This window comes from Loxodonta africana, chromosome 2 (genome assembly GCF_030014295.1).
Source record: "Loxodonta africana isolate mLoxAfr1 chromosome 2, mLoxAfr1.hap2, whole genome shotgun sequence".
Lineage (NCBI taxonomy): Eukaryota > Metazoa > Chordata > Mammalia > Proboscidea > Elephantidae > Loxodonta > Loxodonta africana.
Genome location: NC_087343.1, coordinates 52,652,735 through 52,675,471, shown reverse-complemented (window position 1 = coordinate 52,675,471; position 22,737 = coordinate 52,652,735). Strand labels below are relative to the sequence as shown.

The following is a 22,737-nucleotide window of genomic DNA, read 5'->3' as shown; positions in this document are numbered from 1 at the left end:
AACTATATTGGTGCTTTTGCCTATTTTTTCTTTCAGTTTTGCCAGTTTTTGCCTCATGTATTTGAAGGTTTTTAATTAGATGAATAAGATTTAGGATTATTAAGTATTCTTGCTGAGGACCTTTTTAACATAGTGTAATGGTCCTCTTTATTCGTGGTAATTTTCTTTGCTCTACAGTCTACTTTGTCCGATATTAATAAAGCCACTCCTCCTTTTTTTTTTGTTTTATTAGTTTCACATGGCATATCTTTTTTTCCATACTATTACTTTTAACCTGGGACCCTGGTGGCGCAGTGGTTAAGAGCTTGGCTGCTATTCTGAGTAATTTGGGGTTGTAATCTGCACATTTTAAATATTAGGCTGTGAGACACTAAGTATTTTAGAATTCTATGGAGAATGTTGACATTTTTGTTTTAACAGGAAAAACACTTAAAGACATTCAGAGATCACAAGTTCCAACCAGCATTCTATAGGTTGTGGTTACGATATGAATTCTATTTTCGAAGACTTCTCAGCGCTGCTTAGGTTTCCTCCCCAGTGTGCCACCCAGTGGCCAATCTGAGACACAAGTACTGATCTACAAGTTAGTTCAGTTTTTAAACAAGGTCTAATGTCAAAATCACATATGCGTGGCTGAACAGTGAGCTACGAAGTTCACAAGCTAATCATAGGGCTGCTTTCCCAAGCTTGTCCATCTTTGAAATTCCCTGAATACTTTCGGTTCCCTGGAAATCCTCTGGTCATAAATAAAGGATTTTATTTACCCTGCTCTGCCACTCTCTTCCCTCACAGGTGTTCATGACTAGAATCAAGCAACAGAATAGAGAGGGGCAAAAAGCAATGAGAGTACACATCACATTTTGAGGTCTTAGCTCCTCTGATCAGAGGAGATGTTTCCACTCCCTCAGAGTTTTAGGCACCTGTGGGCCATCATGGACTAGGGCAAGATACAACAATGAAAAAAAAAAACAAAAGGGGGGCAGGAGGGGAGAGCTTTCCACCCCTCTTTCTGAGCATTATGAGACCTTTTCCTAATCCTCAAGCCAGAATTGAAGGCTTTTCTGGAGCTTCCTGTTTGTGCTGATGCCCACTTGCAGGTTTAGGACTTTGTTGGAATCAGGCTGGGAAATATTGAAGGACATAAAAATGGTAGACATGCCACCCAGTCAAAGTACTTCTAATTCTCGTCTTCTTCCCCAATCCACCTGCAACTCTTTACTTTTAGCTTCTTCAAATAGCCACTCCCTGTGTTTTGTTCAGGTTTCATAGATTCATTCAGTGGGAGAGGAAGGATGGAGGGTGCTTGCGGTCTCTTAACTGGAACATAATCTCATTATAGTAACAGAGATTTTAATAACAGCTAGGATTACTGGTGTTTACCATGTACACAGCTCTGGTTAAGTACTTTTCTTAGTTTATATCATTTTACCTTTACTTATTTACTGTATACAGTTGAATGCTGTTATCTTAGATGAAAAAATTGGAGCTTAAGAATTTAAATAATATATCCAAGATCATACAGTTAGGAAAAAATGTGCTACCAGAATTCGAACCCATGTTATCTGACTCTAGCATTTATTCTCTTGGTCATTCAGTGATAATCTACCTCTCACATAAATTATGCTAATACATGAGAAGAATCAAGCTACAGATTACTAAAATTACAGTGGAGTAAACTCTCTACTAAATTGTATAAAAAAAGTTAAGGAAAATTAAATATACGGGGTTGATAGAGAATTTTCATGTTACTGGAATAACCTCAAAATATTGGAACGCTTCCTTATAGAAATTTTTACAAAACTTGACATTATATTCTCGATATAGAATACATTAGTTAATGCTTGCTATATAACCAGGGTTTGCTATCTTTTTTTAAGCCTTCTCCAACTTACTACATTAAAATTCTCTTTTACTATATTTTTCTTAACACTTTTAATATGTCATGTGCTGTCTGTCACATCAATAAGAAAAGGTAATAAAGATGACTAGTATAACTTGGTGTGATATATAACTTGACACACCGTCTTCAAAATGATTTTGAAAATTCTAGTGAGCTGAATGGCTGCACAGTCATTCAGGTTTGTTAACCACTGATCTCTGGGGGAAAATCTAACTGGGGGGCTTTACCTTTTTCAGAGTCTACCTTCTTTAGGAAGACATTGGCTAGAAGGAAGAAAAAACTGACCTTCTGTATAGGCCCAGTCTCTCTCCCTTTCTCTCTGCACACAAACACGAACTAGCAGAATATCATTGTTACTCATACTGCAGACATTATGGTTGGACCACCTAGATTTGAATCCCTTCCTAGTCATAAACTAGCTGGTGACCTTGAGCAAGTCATTTATCTTACTGAAATGGCATGGTGGTTCCCTCATCTATAAAATGGAGATGATGTTAATATTATCTTCCTCATAATTTTGGAGATTAAATGCCATATTACATGTGTACAACACTTGGCCCCGTCCCTGAATATTGTGTAATTTTTATGACTATCATTATTTATTTATTTTGGTCGTACATATATGTCTTCTGTCCTAGAATTTTATGTTGCATTAAAGAAAACCAAAAATCCACTGTGGTGGAGTTGATTCCAACTCATAGTGACCCTATAGGACAGAGTAGAATTGCCCTCTAGGATTTCCAAGGAGCAGCCCGCCTTTTGGTTAGAACATTAACTCTTAAACACTACGTCACCAGGGCTCCTTTATGTTGTATTGTGGTTGTTATTGTTAGGTGCTGTCGAGTTGATTCCGACTCATAGCAACTCTATGCACAACAGAAAGGAAAACACTGCCTGGTCCTGCACCATCGTTGCACTGGTTGTTATACTTGAGCCCACTGTTGCAGCCACTGAGTCAATCCATCTCGTTGATGGTCTTCCTCTTTTTTGCTGACCCCCTATTTTACCAAGCAAAATGTCCTTCTCCAGGGACTGATCCCTCCTGATAACATGTCCAAAGTATGTGAGACATAGTCTCGCCACACTTGTTTCTAAGGAGCGTCCTGGTTGTACTCCTTCCAAGACAGATTCATTTGTTCTTTTGGCAGTCCATGGTATATTCAGTATTCTTGTCCAACACCACAATTCAAAGTCCTCAATTCTTCTTCCATCTTTCTTATTCATTGTCCAGCTATCCCCCGCATGTGAGGCAACTGAAAACACCATGTTACGTTATGTTGCATAGGTATACATTTTTACCGTTATGGAGTAACACATTAGTTCTATGAAGGAAAATAATTGTATTTATATCTATGAGGTATGATGGTAATTGAATGAAAAGAGAAAACTTTGTTATTCCTTGGGGATTTGTCTAAGTCTTGGGTCAAAAGTTCAAATGCCCTCAGGAATGTGCCAGGGATGTAATGGATATATGTGAGACAGGCTAGAGTAAAAAATAGGAAGTGATACCACTTGTGGCAAGCTGGTGCATTAATGACCCTCTTAAAGGCACTCAATATACAGGCACATCTGGCTGCAAGCATTCCACTTATAAACCTTGAATTTGTGACTCCTGGTAGTAGAGCAGTGGGAAATCCTTGATCTACACAATCAAGACTGACTATTGGTAGGACATTGGAAAAAACAAACAACAACAACAACAACAAAAAAAAACAGTGAAAGAAGGGAATCATAAAAATGATACATGTGGAATGTAAGCCTTTTACTTTAAAATACACAAATGTGCCTGTGTTTCCAACCTTTTGGTGTGTGGTCATGACCTCTCCTCTGAGTGTGCAAGATGTTGACTTGCCATCTTTCTGACATAAAACATACCGTCGTCTATAAGAAACTACATCTTTTAGTTTTTTGGGAGTAAAATGAAAATTGAAGGCAATTTTGAAGTAACCTGAGTCCAGAATCTTTCCAGATATTTATGACTTTCCTCCCTATATTATTGACACCTAGTTTAGGGCATTTTTGCTTTTGTGTTTGCATTTGTCAAAAATATCCAGAGATTCCAGAAGAGTTTTGATAGAAACAACACTTTTTATTCTGAAGATCACATTTATTGGTTTTAAAATAGTTAATTAAATTATATCATTTCTGTAACAAGTCAAGAGAAACAAACAGGTTAGGAAATAAATACAGTTGCCTCTTTGCACACATGTTGAGCACACATAGGCAGACATAAGAAATAGAAGAAGCAATGGCAAAATACAAAAGGGAACATTGATTAAGGTGAATTCTGTTTCAGTACTAATCAACTGATTAATTTCTAACTGATTAACTAGGTATTTTGATTTTGTGTGATGAAACCTAAAATTATAATTTTTTTGTGTTAATGCAGAGTGAGAGGGTCTCAAGTTGATAAGAAATATTAAATATTATTAATTCTGTTAGGTAATCAGTCCTCTTTTAGGCCTGTTATAGTGTCCTAAACTACTAAATGAAATTTTATCCTTTTTCAAAATGATGCTAAAATTGTCTGTGTTTCCTCATTTAACCTAGTTTAGGGACAAGGGAAGGAAACAGAAAAGCTAAGATACATAGTTCCTGAACCTTCTATCCTTGCCAAGATGCCAATAATTTGATTCATAAGCAACTCAGGGTAATTTTATTCTACCATCATTATCCCCACTGTTCTTTGGCTGGTGTTTCTATAATTAAGAAATATTAGGTCATATTTTCTCTAGAATATAATCAAAAGTGAGAAGCTGCTACTGCATCTACTTAATGACGACCACATTCTCCTCAGCACCGCAGGAAGCGTTGATTACTTTCCTTTTCTAATCACAGGTCCTATCTGGCCTTGTTAAAATATTGGATGTTCTGTTTAATGGACAGCAACAATGTACTGTAGAAACCAGCAACTATTACAAAAATAGTGTTTAGTAGTTAGAGACATGATTAGTTGACCTTGTCTTTCAATTAATGAGATGAACTTTTTGAGTTACAAAAAACCCCCCCCAAAACAAAAAAATCTTTCAAATGTCTTCATTGAAGTTAAATAAAGAAATCACTAAGGTGACAAATGAATCTACATTGCAGATCCTTAATTAACGTCAATGACGAGGACATTGTAGATCCTTAATTAGCATCAATGACGACATAGATTTCCATTCACTCAGTTTCACACTCTAAGAAAATAACATTAAAATTTCTTAGTCGCAGTTTTATTTACCCTCAAATTTCTAAAAACAATATTTATAAAAAGGCTCTTTCCTCTTAAAAACTTTTAAAATTAAAATTAATCCTATTTCTCCTAGTAAATATGTAGTCCTGTCAGGCCTTACAGAGTGCCCCATGGACTTAGAATGCTAAGCCAATACCCTAGATGGCAAAGACAGATATCAGAATGAGAATACTGGAGCACCGAGGAAGTAAAGAGTCAGGCTCAATAAGCAAATTTAAGAAGTAGTCCTTTAATACCTGAATAGAAAAAAAAAAAGGCACTACAAATTACATATATATAATATATATATTATTTATGTATATATTTATACATATTTTATACATATATAAATTTACTAGGAGTAATAAGAAAACTGGAAGACAATGTAATTTTCATTACGTATCATTTACATATAAGTGTGTATATAATTTACATATATATATTTAGTAGCAGTGGTATAGAAAAGTAGATATTTACTGTTCTTAAGAACTCTTGTCCTATAATAATGAAACATGAAGTCAATGTAAAATTCCACATATTTTAACTTGAAGCTTTGAAAGTCACAATAATTTGAATTCTCTTTTAAAGACTTTCCATTTAAATTTAGGGGGAAGTCATGGCAAATTTATTTTAAAACATTCATTTCAACAGGTTTGTTCTTTGGGTTTATAAGACTTGTCAGTCAGTCAATAAACAATATTTTATTGAGTGTCTCCTCTGCTACACACTCTGCTCTGGGCATACAAGAGTGAATAAGTTAGAACAAGCTCCTGACCTCATGGAACTCACAGGAAGAATGTTATTAAAGAAATGTTTACAAGAATTATGTATATATAAAGGAAAAATACAGAATGACTTGGTAGTCTTAAACTTGATAGTTGGAAGGGATCTGAAAGGCTGAATCCATTCCCTAAATCTCTGCCAAGTGGTCTTTCTGTGACTGACTTCCACGTGATGGAAAAACCACAGTCTATTTTGTGTCCCAGTCCATTTGCTCCTGAAGAAAATTGACAATCTGTAGCTGGCATACTTGGGGCACCCCACTCACATAATATTTTAGGACAGAGTTCAAATGAGTTCACATAATATCTTAGGACAGAGTTCTGCTTAAGCAGAACTTATGTACCATCATATACTTGTGGTCCTCAGATACCTTGGCTCTCAGGGAGATGAGTTTTCATTCCTAAAGGCAATTCTTTGTTCTTGGCTGAAAACAGAGAATACCAGAAAGATGTTAACCTGTGTTTTATTATTATTGTTAATATCATTAGTGATTAGCCATTGATGTCTAGAAAAAAAAAAAAAAGACATTTGCTTAATCTTGCAACCAATCAATATTTAGTTAGGACCCAGTGGAAGTAAGAGAGACATCCTCTTTGAATCAAGTATTCATTAGATGAAGTCGAAAGTACAAATGTTTATCAATTTAGAAAAGAATTATGTACGTACATAAACAGAGTAAGTCAGTCAATATTGGGGTGTCAAGAAAACCTTTCTGAGAGAGCAGTGGCTGAACTGAGATCCAAAGGTTAAGTAGGAGTTTAGTAACTCTTTTTTTATCTCCCCAGTACTCTTCTCTGTTGTCTTATAACAGTACCTTTCCCCATCTTAGAAGACTATTCTTCTCCACTCCATTTACAAGACTCTGGTTTAGATTTCCAACCACAGTTTCCCATACATCTGGCTATTATGGAGCCTAAAACCCCACCGTTTTATGCTGGTGGAATCATGAATTCAATTTTGGCCCTACCACTGTTGGTATAGAGAAGAGCATGAGCTGAACTGGAAGATTTTTGCATTTCTCTGAAATTTTTCTTAGTTTAACTGAAGAGTATAAGCTTGCTCTCTTTCTTCTCTGATCTCAAAACATGAGCCAGTAGTGCCTGTACCTGTTTCTCCAAGTACGGAAGAAAATCTAAAACTTCCACAGAATTCACTAATTGAGGAGCAGGCAGTCCTCTGTCTCTGGGGTCCCTCAGGCCTCAACATTCTCCTCAGCTCTGTGTTCTTCACACAGAAACCTTGAGATTGTGTCTAGGTCATGTTTCTCATGCTGGGTCATGTGCCAAGAGATATTTAGAAGTACCCTTAGGTATACACAGCTAGAAATAAGTGTGACCCGTCTTTGAGGGTATTGATTTTATCTGAAGATTTATGAAAAGGGTTAATAATTTAACTTGTAGATAGCTGAAACCATTTTTACATTAAAAGAAACATTGATATATTAAGGAGCAGAATGAAAAATTGCAAGCATTTTTAAAGGTTCTGCTGGCACTTCAAATATTTCAAATTATGGATGACACTTTTGGGCTCTGCCTGCAGGCTCCCTGAAGGATATATTACATTTTCTATGCCTTGTACTCAATGGAAAAGTTTAGGAAGATTGTCCCAAGTGCTCCATTAAAAAAAAAAAAAAAATCCAGATATTTTCATTTTCCACTCCAAATCCTGGTTTTAAGTAGTTAGAGACCTCCATGTTTCTTCTCTGGCAGCGTTGACAATTTCTGTGTTCCCCTCCAGAGGTGTGATCAGATACTGAGAGCCTGAACAGTTACTGTGGGCTACAGGCACAACTTAAGTAATTTTCCATTACTAATTGGTAGCTCGGGAATTCAAGTTGGAAAAAGTCTAGCAGATGTTCTAGTTCCTCCGGAGGATCTAGTGTAAAAGTGTTTACTAGGGACTTTACGGTTATTCACTATAAAGTTTTCTAGTTTCTTATCCTTTCTTTGAATGCTCTCCCAATAATATTTTAAGGAACTAAATTTAGGCATATTTTCTTGACTCCTAAAGTTCCCCAAAGCTTTCACCTAAGTATACCCCTTAGTCCCCAAAGTGTTATATTTCTTTGATACTCGATCATAACCATACAACTATAAGCCATCGATTCCATATTTCTGTAAGTTAGAGAAAGATTAAATAAAGAGTAACATGAAAGCTAGATAAAGGTTGAAATCTAAAAAGTGAAGCTACAAGGGTTCATGTGATTAGGAAGATAATGCTACATACACAGCATTTGTCAGAAGGTAAGGAAAGCTTAAGATATACTTTCTTACAGTAGTCAGTATATACGCTTCAGGAAGAAAAAGATTGATGTAAAAACTCAGAAAATTGAGCCTGGAGACACAACCAAACTACTCATTCACTGACTACATTTTAACAGGTAAATATCAGTCTAAATACAGTATAAAGAGGATGCCCCCTACCCCGGTGCCGTTGAGAGAGGGCCCAAAACAAAAGATCAGACAACATTGAAGGTATAGTTCCCTTAATATAACAGGTAGATTTCAAAAATGCAAACAAAGTACACACTGAGGCATCGTTTCTATTTTGCATCATCATTTCAGTGGGGTCTTGTTTTTATTTACTCTTGGTGTCTACAATCATGTGGCTCCTAACAATTTCAGAGAATTGTTTGTGCATAGGCTCCTAGTGAGTAGTCAATTATCTTTGTACAAAAATCCTCAGTGCTTGTGAGTAGAGTAGCACACAAGTAAAAATTCTGTAGAGTTAATAATCTTTTAACAATGTAAATAATCATCACTAAATTATCTTTTTCTTTGGCTTAATTTTTAACCATCTATTTGCCTGCCCAATTTTCTTAAATGATACATAGGTATCTCTATCTCTATATAAATCCTTATCATTAATCACTTTCACTGTGTATTGGCATAAATGTGGTATACTATTGGGGGCCCAGTTGCTTACACTCAACCCCCTCAATCAGAAAAATCAGCCGTGATTGTCTTTAAATCCAAGGGAAACTTTGAAGACATCTGTACATGACGGTAACCAAGAAGTTGTTTTGACCCTGGAGTTTGAATAACTGCTCATTTGGGAGTTTGTTGATCCATAAGCAGGCCATTCCCCTCCTTACAGTCCTTCCATGGGTTCACATCGCTAACATTCTCTGCTTCTTCATATCTGATTCCTGGCCTTTGCGTGGCTTTCCAGACTCATTTTTCACTCCCTTCCTATTTCCTTCTCAGTGGTGCAGCCACCCTGAGTCCGCTCTTCTCCACCTCTTTCATGCAGATTCATTCTTCTGCAATCATGCCCATTGCTTGCCTCTGCCGAGAATGCTCTCTGTTATGGATTGAATTGTGTCTCGCAAATTACAGGCTGGAATTCTACTCACTATTCCCTATACCTGTGGATGTAGCTCTGTTTGGCAATAGGGCTTTTTTTGTTAAGTCGTTACTTTGGAGTTGATTCCAACTCATAGCGACCCTATAGGACAGGGTAGAACTGCCGCATAGGGCTTTCAAGGAGGGATTGGTGGATTTGAACTGCCAACTTTTTTGGTTAGCAGCTGAAGGCTTAATCACAGAGCTCTGGTTAAGTGTTTAGCTGTTAACCAAAAGATTGGCAGTTCAAATCCGCCAGCCACTCTTTTGGAAACTCTGTGGGACAGTTCTACCCTGTCCTAAAGGGTCACTATGATTCAGGATTGACTTGATGGAAATGGGTTTCTTTTGTTAGTAAGGTCATACTAGGATAGGGTCTGTCCTAAACCTAATCACTTTTGAGTTATAAAAAGAATAGATTAGACACAGAAGCAAGTACAAACTGGGGAAAAAGTATGCTGTGTGAGGATCTTCAAGGTACCAAAAAACATCCGGGCTACCAACAAAGAGGGGGTCGGCAAGGCAGAGATCTTGATAGGAACTTTTAGCCTCCAGAACTATAACAAAATGAATTTCTGTTCTTTAAAGCCACTTACTTGTGGTATTTTTGTTACGACAACACTAGCTAACTAAGACTCATTCCCTGCTGACTTATTTTTTGAGCCTTATGCAAGTGTCAGTCCTGAGAAATGTTAGCCTGACATCTTTAGGCAGAATTGTTCTCTTCCTCTTCTCTGTCCTCAAGGATCTTGCTAAGTCCTACTAGTATTACATTCATTACAAATTACTTACATACCTTTAATTAGACTACTGAACTATGAAGTCAGGGATTTTTATTCTTATTGCAGCTTCAGTGCCACTGTCCTTGGCACATAAGATTAATATTTTCTCAGCATTTTATTATGAAAATACAAAAATGTGGAAAAGATGCAAAAATTGACATAATGAATATATGAACCTACAAGATACCTTCAATAATTTTATGCTTTATATTTGCTTTGTTTATATTGATATCACTTATATCTATCATTTCTCTCTCCGTATATCTGTATATGTATTTTTTGATTGGACCATTAAGAAGTTTCAGATATCATGAAATTTTACCTATAAATACTTCAATAAATACTTTCCTAAAATAAAGACTTTTCCCTATAAACTACAATGTTTTTATTACACCTAGAAAGTTAACATAATTTTGTAATCTCTAACACCCAGTTCATAATTAAAATTTCCCAAATAGTTCTGAAAATGACTCTATAGCTTTTTTATACCAACATATCACTAAATTTTTGATCAAATAAGTGAATCTGGAAACCCAATATTGGCACAGTTTGAATGTTTTTTTAAGGAGGGAAATAATGGAATGCATATTTGATATTTGAGATTCTGTTTCCTGAAATGTCAGATTAAAGCTGTTATGGTAATTGGCATGAAGTATGTAGGATTTAGATTATAATTGAAAGTGCTTAATTAAAGCAAAGGCAGTGTAGCTGCACTGGCCCTTATTGCAGCAATATTAAAGCCTCTGAAAGCAGCCCCATTAGGAGAGAATGGTATGAATCAATTCTACTAGTTACAAAGGCATCTGGTGCTATTGTGAGGACATGAGGCCGGTGGAAGGTCACAGCTTATACACATTAACTAGCTAAGCCATTCTTATTTAATGCTGTACCATGAAATTTCTAGGCCATATATAAATTGCAGCAGCACGTGCAATCTCTCAAGTCATTTTCTACCACTGGCTGACATAAAAATTGCTTACCGCAGTTCTATATTCTAGATCATTGCCATCTAGTGATGACTGAAGAAAAACTGTTAACAGAGCTATGTGTAAAATGCTGTGTAGCTCTTAAGGGAAACTTTAGTCTTAGTCCCAGAATTTTCCATTCCAGCCCCTCCATAGTCTTTGCTATCATCAGCAGATGCTCTTTGTGATTCTCCCTTTCTTATTTTTCCTACTGGTCTGACTCAAGGTGGAAATTGCCATCGCATGGTAACCCTGCTAGAGGAAAGTACCTCATTAGCAATATTTTCCTCAGACACCAAGATAGAATAAAGGGAAATCAAAACAATATATTACCAAGGTTTGTAGTGAAACTGCATGACATAAAAAAATATAAAAGCTGAGGTAGTAGAAGCATTTACTTTGGGACAATGCCCTTGGACAAAGCACTTCACTTCTCTACACTTCAGTTTCCTCATCTGTAAAATGAAGTTAGAGCACTTGTATTGTCCATAATAATTACAAGGAAGAAATCAGATGAGGCCTATAAAAGTGTTCTGTGAACTACAGCTTTTTACATATACACAAAAAAATGTTATCAATTTATTTCTTGGGACATAGAGTCTTCTTTTTTACTCTTCATCTGTTGTGGTCCTGAGACATGAAAGGGAAAGTCTAAATTGTCCCTTTAAAAATAGTTGTGTAAACCAAGCTTAAGGGCATCAGCAATTTAATTTTGGAAGCTCTTCAGAGGAGGTAAGCAGATGGTAACTTTTCTCCACATCTCTTCCTGAATCGTGTACTTGGGTGTTCTAAGTTATCAGAAAGAATCTATTTGTTTTATGTTTTAGCTGTCAGGAATATTGTGCTCAAAGTCAAACCCATCTGTTTCAAATCAAAGCACATACTTGAAGCTGTTGGGACAGAGCAACAGCAATGTCAGTTTTATTATTAGTCTGTTTGCTTGAATCTCGATTGAGATGATACTTTTGCCGCATGGGTATCATCCTTGGGTGCTTTCATAGAATGCATGGCTGTTTACTCATTTCTATAATGGACTGGTTACTGCATTGTTCTCAGCTAAGAACAGCATGGGTTCCAGAAGAAAAACCATCATGTAACATTCTTAACCCCAAACCTGAATAAAAATCAATCTTACTGACTTAACACATACAATGAATGGTTTTCTATACGGAGATAATTGGTTAAGTGCCTTAGGTGAATTCTAACATAAAGAAGACATAGGCCCTGCCCTCAAGAGATTTACAGTCAGGAGGGGAGGATTATATACATAAACAGGTAAGTGCAAAACATGAACTATTATGAAGAGTTATGTAAAGAGAGATTAAACTTAGTCCTTTCAAAGAAAAGTTCTCATAATTTCTACTTTCTATGCTGAAAAAATCCTCTTCAGCTAGCCCTGCTCCTCTCTTTATTTAAACCAAAACCCATACCAAACAAGTTGCCGTTGAGTCAGCTCTGACTCATGATGATCCCATGTGTGTCAGAGTGGAATTGTGCTCCATAGGGTTTTTTTTTTTTTTTTTTAGGGTTTTCAAGACCATGAGCTTTCAGCTTCATGTGTGTCAGTAGAACTGTACACCATAGGGTTTTTGAGCCCATGACCTTTTAGAAGTCGATCTCTAGGCCTTTCCTCCTAGGAGTCTCTGATGAGTGAGTTCGAACCACCAGCTTTTTGGTGAGTAGTCATGCGCTTAACCGTTTGCACCACTCAGGGACTCCTGATCCTCCTTTTACTGCATTTCTAATCCCAAACTTCCTGAAGGAATGTACTAAATAGAGGAAACCTAATTGCTTCCCCTGCACTGGACACTCCCATCATTTTGCTAACTTTTGATGTGGAACAGAAAGTAAAGGCATAAGGAAGAGTGAATTTGGAATAGGGCTTGCTCCTTGGAATAACGGTAGCTTTCAGGGCTGCGGTAATGGGTGTACACAGTAATATTTATTGAGTGTCACTTTATGTTAGACACGGAGCTGCCTCATCTGGATAGGGTAAGAAATAAATTCATGTTTACTCAGTAGTATATTTACATTTATGGAAACCCTGGTGGCATAGTGGTTAAGAGTTTGGCTGCTAACCCAAAGGTTGGCAGTTCAAATCCACCAGATGCTCCTTGGAAACCCTATGGGGCAGTTCTACTCCGTCCTACAGGGTCGCTATGAGTTGGAATTGACTCAACGGCAATGGGTTTGGTTTTTGGTTCGTGGTGCAGTGGTTAAGCACTCAATACTAACTGAAAGCTTGCAGGTTTGAACCCACCAGCTGCCCCACAGTAGAAAAGACCTGGTAATCTGCTCCAGTAAAGATGGCAGCCTAAGAAACTCAGGTTAGATTTTTTCCTAGGTATTTTATCCTTTTGAGGACTACTGTAAATGGTATTGTGTTTTAGATTTCCTTCTTGGAGTTCTTGTTAGTATAGAGGATTATAACTGATTTTTGTATATCAATCTTGCACCCTGCCACTTTGCTGAACCCTTCTGTTAGTTCCAGCAACTTTCTTGTGGAATCTCTGGTATATTTTATGTATAGGATCATGTCATCTGTGAATAGGGATAGTTTTACATCTCCCTTTCCAATTTGGATGCTCTTTATTTTCCTTTCTTGCCTTATTGCTCTGGCTGTTGAATAGGAGTGGTGATAATGGGCATCCTTGTATAGTTCCTGTTCTCAAGGGGAATGCTTTCAATCTCTCTCCATTGAGTGTAATATCGGCTGTTGGTTTTGTAGGTATGTTTTTAATTATGTTAAGGGATTTCCTTCTATTCCTATTTTGCTGAGATTTTTTATCAGGAAAGGGTGTTGGATTTTATCGAATGTCTTTTCTGTATGGATTGAGATGATCATGTGATTCTTTTCCTTGGTTTTATTTATGTAGGGAATTACACTGATTGTTTTTCTAATGTTAATCTTGCATCCCTGGTATAAATCCCATCTGATCATGATGTATTATTTTTTTGATATGCTGTTGTACTCTGTAGGCTAGAATTTTGTTGAGAATTTTTGCATCTATATTCATGAAGGATATTGGTCTATAATTTTCTCTTTTTGCGGTATATTTGCCTGGCTTTGGTATCAGGGTTATACTGACTTCATAGAATGAATTAGGAAGTATTCTTTCCTATTCTACGTCCTGGAATAGTTTGAGTAGAATTGGTGTCAGCTCTTCTTGAATGTTTAGTAGAACTCTCCACTGAAGCTATCTGGTCCTGGCCATTTTGCTGGGAGTTTTTTAAAATTTCTATTTAATGATATCTTCAATTTCTTCTTTTGTTATGGGCCTTTTCTGGTTTTCTACCTCTGCTTGTATTCATTTAGGTAGATAGCATTTTTATAGAAATTTATCCATTTCTTCTAGATTTGAATGTGCCTTATTAATACGGCTTTGCTGCCTTCCATAGCACAAACCTGCCTGCTTTTGCTTCTAATGTTCTACTGTTCTGCCATCTTTCTTAGCTTCCTGCCCCTAAGTATAGAGCTTCCTGAAAGGGCAATCTTTGCTCTCAGTTGCCCTCCTCTGAAACAATGTTCAAAAAGAACTTATGCTCAAAATGTGGACTTTTACAGTCTTTTTAACAAATGGTGCTGACATAACTGGATATCCATCTGCAAAAAAAATGAAACAAGACCCATACCTCACTCCACGCACAAAAGCGAGCTCAAAATGGATTAAAGACCAAATATAAAATCTAAAACGATAAAAATCATGGAAGAAAAAAATGGGGACAATGTTAGGAGCCCTAATACATGGCATAGACAGTATACAAAACATTATTAAGAATCCAGAAGAAAAACTAGATAACTGGGAGCTCCTAAAAATCAAACACCTATGCTCATCCAAAGACTTCACCAAAAGAGTAAAAAGACTACTACAGACTGGGGAAAATTTTTTAGCTATGACATTTCCGACCAGCACCTGATCTCTAAAATCTATGTAATACTGCAAAAACTCAACTACAAAAAGACAAATAACCCAATTAAAAAATGGGCAAAAGATATGAATAGACACTTCACTAAAGAAGACATTCAGGTAGCTAACAGATACATGAGGCAATGTTCACGATCAGTAGCCATTAGAGAAATGCAGATCAAAACTACAATGAGATTTCATCTCACTCCAACAAGGCTGGCATTAATCAAAAAAACACAAAATAATAAATGTTGGAGAGGCTGTGGAGAGATTGGAACACTTATACACTGCTGGTGGGAATGTCAAATGGTACAACCGCTTTGGAAATTGATTTGGAGCTTCCTTAAAAAGCTAGAAATAGAACTACCATATGATCCAGCAATCCCACTCCTTGGAATATATCCTAGAGAAATAAGAGCCTTTACACGAACAGATATAAGCACAGCCATGTTTATTGCAGCACTGTTTGCAATAGCAAAAAGATGGAAGCAACCAAGGTGCCCATTGACAGATGAATGGATAAATAAATTATGGTATATTCACACAATGGAATACTGCGCATCAATAAAGAACAGTGAGGAATCTGTGAAACATTTCATAACATGGAGGAACCTGGAAGGCATTATGCTGAGTGAAATTAGTTAGATGCAAAAGGACAAATATTGTATAAGACCACTATTATAAGAGCTTGAGAAGTAGATTAAACTGAAAAGAAAACATTCTTTTGTGGTTACAAGTGCAGGGAGGAAGAGAGGGTGGGAGAGGGGTATTCACTAATTAGATAGTAGATAAGAACTACTTTAGTTGAAGGGAAAGACAACACAATACAGGGGAGGTCAGCATAACCAGACTAAACCAAAAGAAGTTTCCTGAATAAACTGAATGCTTCGAAGGCCAGTGTAGCAGGGGCAGGGGTTTGGGGACCATGATTTCAGGGGACATCTAGGTTAAATGGCATAATAAAATCTATTAAGAAAACATTCTGCATCCCACTTTGAAGAGTGGCATCTGGGGTCTTAAACGATAGCAAGCAGCCATCTAAGATGGGTCAGTTGGTCTCAACCTACCTGGATCAAAGGAGAATGACGAATACCAAGGACGCAAGGTAATTATGAACCCAAGAGACAGAAAGGGCCACATAAACCAGAGACTACATCATCCTGAGACCAGAAGAACTAGATGGTGCCTGGCTGCAACCCAGTGACTGCCCTGACAGAGAACACAACAGAGAACCCCTGAGGGAGCAGGAGAGCAGTGGGATGCAGACCCCAATTCTCATAAAAACACCAGACTTAATGGTCTGACTGAGACTAGAAGGACCGCGGTGGTCATGGCCCCTGGACCTTCTGTTGGCCTAGGGCAGGAACCATTCCCGAAGCCAACTCTTCAGACATGGATTGGACTGGACAATGGGCTGGAGAGGGATTCTGGTGAGGAGTGAGCTTCTTGGATCAGGTGGACACTTGAGACTATGTTGGTATCTCCTGCCTGGAAGGGAGATGAGAGGGTAGAGGGGGTTAGAAGCTGGCGAAATGGGCACGAAAAGAGAGAGTGGAGGGAGAAAACGGGCTGTCTAATTAGGGGGAGAGTAGTTGGGAGTAGGTAGCAAGGTATATATAAGTTTTTATGTGAGAGACTGACTTGATTTGTAAACTTTCACTTAAAGCACAATAAAAATTGTATATATAAAAAAAATGTGGACTTTTACCTACTTTCGTCTCATTGCAAACCTCCAACAGTATCTCCTCCCAGATGTTTCAGTATCACCACAAGGCTGAGTTTCTCATTCGCCACCTTAAAATGTGTTTTTCTTCCCTTATAGGTTCTATTATAAAAATTATACCTGAGAGATGCTGTTTTCTTTTTTTTTTTTTGTACCTAGAAGGGTCACTTGAGTGATGTTTTTAGTTTTGCAAATATAAGGCAAATAGACACCTGGTGGAAGATTATAAGTCACCTTTTTCTTATTTATTTATTTTGTGCCTGAAGGCTTAGCACAATGGATCTCAAAGTGTAGTTCCTGGACCAGCAGCATCAGCATCACTTGGGAACTTACTAGTATTGCAAATACTCCAGACCTATTGCATCACAAACTCTGGGAGTGGAGCAGACAATCTGTCTTTACTAAATCCTCCAAGTATTTTTGATGCATACTAATGTTTGAAAACCACTGCATCCTACCCCATATACAGAACTAGTTGCTGCTTTCATTTGCGTGAGAAGCCTAGGGTGAGCCTTAGAAAAACCAAACTAATTGCCGTTGAGTCAATTCTGACTCGTAGCGACCCTATAGGACAGAGTAGAAATGCCCCACAGGGTGTCCAAGGAGCAGCTGTTGGATTCAAACTGCAGACCTCTTGGTTAGCAGCCAAGCTCTCAACTGCTATGAACGAGAGAGGAATACTGAGATTCAGAGGAGTGTCACCGAGGTGGGGATTACATGAGGCTCTCAAACTAAAATTATCAGGCAAAAAGATTGAGCTGGTGATTTGTGCTCAGCTCAAGGTTTTTTTTTTTTTTTTGTAATTTTATTATTTTAAATAATAGCTTTAATGAGATATAATTCAGATACCATGAAATTGTACCTTTTTAAAGTGTACAATACAATGGTTTTTAATATACTCTCAGAATTGTGCAACCACTATTTAAAAGGGTTCATAAAATGTGACTGATAAAAGTATGTAGTAAACTATGTGACTGATGCTTGAATTTCATACAAGCCAGAATTCCTAACCAGTTACAGGGTTTGGGAAAACAGTGGGTGCACATTTGCAAATAAACTCAGTGCACTTTAAAGACGGAGTACAAGAGGGGGCACCCACAACAGAGGCAATTAGTGTGTCCCAGAAAACTGTTCAGAAAAAATATTCAGCAGAAATCCCGTGTTGCAACAAGAAGGAGCACGGGAATTAGTTGATTATACCTGTTTGCAAAGAACATGTTCAATTTGTACATGTCATCCTAGCATAATTATTAATAACACACCCCTTCACTCCCAAATTGTACCTGTCAGTTTGTCTTACTGTGATTGCTTGCCTGTTGCTGCAATGCTGGAAACTTTGCCCATGGTATTTCAAATACCAGCAGGATCACCCATGATGGGCGAGTTTCAATGGAGCTTCTAGACTAAGACAGACTGGAAGAAAGTCCTGGTGACCTAATTCTAAAACTTAGCCAGTGAAAACTTTATGGATCACAGCAGAACATTGTCAGACTTGCTTGCTTTGGGCACATCATCAGGACGGATCAATTGCTGGAGGACAACATCATTTTTGGTGAAGTAGAGGACCAGCAAGGGTGAGAGAGATCCGCAGTAAGATAGATTGGCACAATAGCCCCAAGAATGGCCTCGAACATGACAGCGATTATGAGGATGATGCAGGACAGGACATCATTTCATTCACTTGTACACAAGGGCACCATGAGTAGGAGTCAGCTATGTATCTATCTATCTGCCATCTATCTACCAATCTTTCTATTTCTCTATTTTTTCTCACTCCCATAAGTGTTATTATCATTGTATGGTCATCTTAATTATACCTCCTATTTCTTGCTCTCTGGCAACCTGCCCAGCAAATTGCAGCCCTGTTAGGAGCCCCAAGTTCTAATTTCTGCCTCCAAAGCTCAGTATGACCATCATGCTCTGTTTGGATTATCTGTCCATATAATTCTGGGACTCACGCCATTTTTTCCCTTTTTTCATGAATCACAGTCCTTTCCTTTTTCTTGTCCAGCATCTAAAATATTATATCACACATTTTAGTTCCAACGTAGAGTTCTTTACATTGGGAGGGCTAGTCTATTACTAATTATCCCTTTAAGACATTGTCTGTGAGATTTTTTTCCACACCATTGCAAATATTAGTAGTTCATTCTTTTTCTTTGTTGTTTTGAAATTCCATTGTATGATTAATTAACAACGTAATTTGTTCACTTGCTGATGGAGCTTTTGGTTGTTCCAATTTTTGATGATTACAAATTGTACAAGTTTTTTGGGGACATATGCACTCATTTCCAATAGACATATATCCTGACAGAAATTTTGAGATATAGGCAATGTTTATCTTTTCTAGATACTGAAATATTTTTCCAAAGCCTTGTAGAGTGTTCTGTTCTACCATCAATGAGTGAGCACTTCAGTTGCTCACATCCTTACCAATAGTCGGTATTGTCAATTGTTTTAATTTTAGCCGTTTTCACGGGAGTGTTAAAACTTCACAGTTCTCAGTGCTGAACAATTTATTCTCTGTTTAGTAGAAAAGATATTTCACATTCAATAGTTTTAACTTAAAGTAAAAGTTATATCTCTAAAATGTACACCCAATATCTAAGTTAAAATCTAGATCTGTAAGACTTAAGATCTATTTCACGCCCAATCTCTTTAAATTTAAACAAAAGATTAAAAGATATATAATATCTTATTTTATTGTATGCATTATGTTAAATGCTGGAGTTAGACTACATTATTTCTAAAATATTTTCTAGTTTTAAAGTCCTTTAAACTTAAGTAACATACTCTGCATTACACTGAATTTTTACCCAGTATTTTCAGAAGTTCTTAGTCTTTTTAACATTAAATTATCATACTTCAACATACTACATCTACTAAATTCTTTAAATAAGGAGCAGAATTCACTGATTAATGTTTTTGGATTATCTGTTGTGTGTGGCGCTATGCAGAATACAACAGTGAATACAGAGATGAGTAACACATGGTGATTGTTTTTCAAAGCGTGCATTCTCAAGCCAGGCGTTAAATGAATACACCAATGGTTATAAAAAAAAACATTTCTCAACTGTTTTCCAAAGAACATCTTGCTTAAAATGATAGTTTAGGTAAAAAAAAAAAAAGAAAAGTTCTGCTATCAAATAATCTAATGAAACAATGCTATAAAATAAAGCAGAGTGTAATAAGAAATACCAACTAATATGGATTTCAGAAAACATGGAGCGCATATTTACTGCAAGGGCCCCTTGGAGATGGAAATGGTTTATAGTCATCTACTAACCGAATTTTTTTTTTACTAACCTACAGGTTGACAGTTGAAACCCACCCAGTGACACCGAAGAAGAAAGGCCTGGTGATCTGCTTCTGTAAAGATTTCAGCCAAGAAAACCATATGAAGCAGTTCTATAACACATGGAGTCGCCATGAGTCTGACTCAACTCTGTGGCACTGGGTTTAGTTTTTTGGTTTTAATGAGAAATACCAAATAATATGGATTTCAGAAAACAGAGAGAGTATATTTACTGTAAGGGATCAAACCACTATCTCTTACAAATATTGGTATGCACATAATGTGGTTTAATAAATGGAAATTTATCTATTCCTGAATCTTAGTGTATGGCTTACAAACTCATCCGTGATTGGACACCTGTGGTGGGAATAATACAGTTTAGGCTTTGGTATTTCTTGACTTTTCGTTATTTTATTTCATCCACAGTGTTTAGTAAGACTGCCTGGTTAATTTTTATTACCTTTATACATTATTGATATTGGTTTTTCTATCTGTTGGGAAATCTTTCCTTTTTGTTATTATCGTAGACTAAAATAAAATAATATTGTCAAAATTGCATGAAAATGTTCTTATTCCATTAATGTTGTATGTGGTGGTGCAATGGTTAAGTGCTTGTCTGCTAACCGAAAGGTTGATGGTTTGAGCCCATCAACAGCGCCATGGGAGAAAAGACCGGGCTATGTGTTCCCATGAAGATTACAGCCTAGGAAACCCTAAGGGGCATGTCTGCCCAGTCCTATAGGATGTCTATGAGTTGGAATTGACTTGATGGCACACAGCAACAACAACTATTCACTACATGAAGAATCTCTTCGACTTAACTAGGTCTTTTCTTGATTTCTCTCTAGATTCCAGTGGTTGATAATGACATTTATAAAGTTTCAAATAAAAAATTGTGTCTGCTGATTTTAAAAAGAGCCTCAATAAATAAAATTAATAGTTATATTGTCATAAGGTTGATATATTCTACATTTGCCTAACAAATAGAATGGCTCAATGTTCTAAGGAATCACTTTACTAAGTAAAGCTTTTATTTCGGTTCAATTTAATTTGCTCAAGCATTCCTCCTAAAGCTACTTGTCCAGTAAATAGTGGATCTTACTTTAATATTTTGAAGTTGGTTAAATACTTTTATTTATTTTGGTATTATAGTTACCACTTTATATTGACAAATATTTTTAATCTCCTAAGGTACTTTTTTACATGTCGTGTATTTCAAATAGATTTATTTTTTGAAACTCAGAACAACTCTGTGACTGATAGGACAAAAATATTTATTCCTATGTACTACAGGAGGGAGCTGAGTCATACATTGTTGGCTGATTTACAAGTTTGCATAACTAATTAGTGACAGTGAGGACTATAACAATGGTACCTAGCCCATATTTTGATTAGATATTATACCAGAAGAAATGGTCAATTTGTTGTAATGAACAATTAATAGTAGCAGTGTTTAAATGAATAGATATTTTATGCAAGAGGAAATTTAATGAGTTTTTAAAAAAGCTAAATTTGGTTGGAAGTGATTTTAGTTTAAAGGCCCATTGGGGATTAATGCATGGCCAAGCTGTTTTCTCAGGAGATACATTTCTGCAGCAAATTCAAAACCTCAGTATACTAAAAATGTGCTTATTTTCCAGTCTGCTTTTATTTAATCAGCTGTATGGTTTTAATTACTTCTAAGAAAAGAATTTTGCTTCTTACTATTAAAATCTCAGGACAGTTAGTGTTTGAAGTAAAATAAGACCAGAAAGATAAGTTTCTTACATCATGCATGAGCAATGATATTATTTAATCTCACCTTATTTGTGCTTCAGTCAGTGGTATCTGTTACTGTCGTGATGCCCTTATCTAAAATTTCAAAATGTTCGTTATTAAATGTAGAGGCTACAATCTGAAGGAAGGTATCCTTTTTTGGAGGCCTGCCTTTTTCAGGCCTCATCTGTGCTTCATTCATTTGTGAGCTCTGACTCCTTCCTTTCTCATTCTCCCTTCCCTAACATGCTCTCTCACAACAGAGAACACTTGCCTACAGGTTTCCAGGTAGGTTTATGCAGTGAGAAGTACTAGTGGCAAATGGACAGCTAATGGTGTCAGGGTATTTCTTGCTCTCTAGCTGTGCCTTGGAGGCCCTGGGTAGTGCATATCGTTAACGTGCTTGGCTGCTAACCCAAAGGTTGGAGGTTTGAATCCACGTAGAGGCATCTCAGAAGAAAGATCTGAAGATCAGCTTCCAAAAAATCAGCCACTGAAAACCCTGTGGAGCACAGTTTTACCCTAACACTCATGGGGTCGCCATGAGTCAAAATCAACTCAACGGCAACTGGTTTAAGTTTTACATTTGCATTCCTCAACCACATATTTACAAACCATGTCTTAAGGTGATTAATTTCCACCAACTACTAATTATATATACATTAGTTTCTGGTAATGTTTTTACTATTTTCACAGCTTATTTGTAAGTTTGGGATACAGCTCCCATCAAGAAGCAGTTGGTAGGTTCGAACTAATGACTTTTTGGTTAGCAGCTGTAACTCACCATAGCTTTTAACCCCTGTGCCACCAGGGCTGCACAATTTGAGTAGCAGACAGTCTTAAATAGATTGAGTTTATTACAGGAAAATTAAATATGAGTCTTTTTTAGTAAATAGGGGTACAGCAAATTTCAGAAGAGAAAACCAAAAGACATTTTCTTTATATATTCCCATAGCACTTTGAAAATTACTAAATTATATCATCTGTCACTCACCACCACCATGCATTTGTCAGTCTGTTGTACGGTAATGGCTTCGGTATTGCTGTGACACTGAAAGGTTTATCATC

General features: G+C 36.8%; 1 long non-coding RNA gene across 1 annotated transcript in view; it reads left to right on the top strand.

Annotated features, from left to right (window-relative positions):
• The window catches only part of LOC135228130 (uncharacterized), an 86,680-nt gene extending 65,755 nt beyond the window's left edge, over nucleotides 1-20,925 (top strand). The window contains exon 3 of the long non-coding RNA XR_010318462.1: nucleotides 19,932-20,925. This is a non-coding gene — a long non-coding RNA (uncharacterized LOC135228130). The remainder of the gene's footprint in view (nucleotides 1-19,931) is intronic.
• The last annotated feature ends 1,812 nt before the right edge of the window (nucleotides 20,926-22,737 follow it).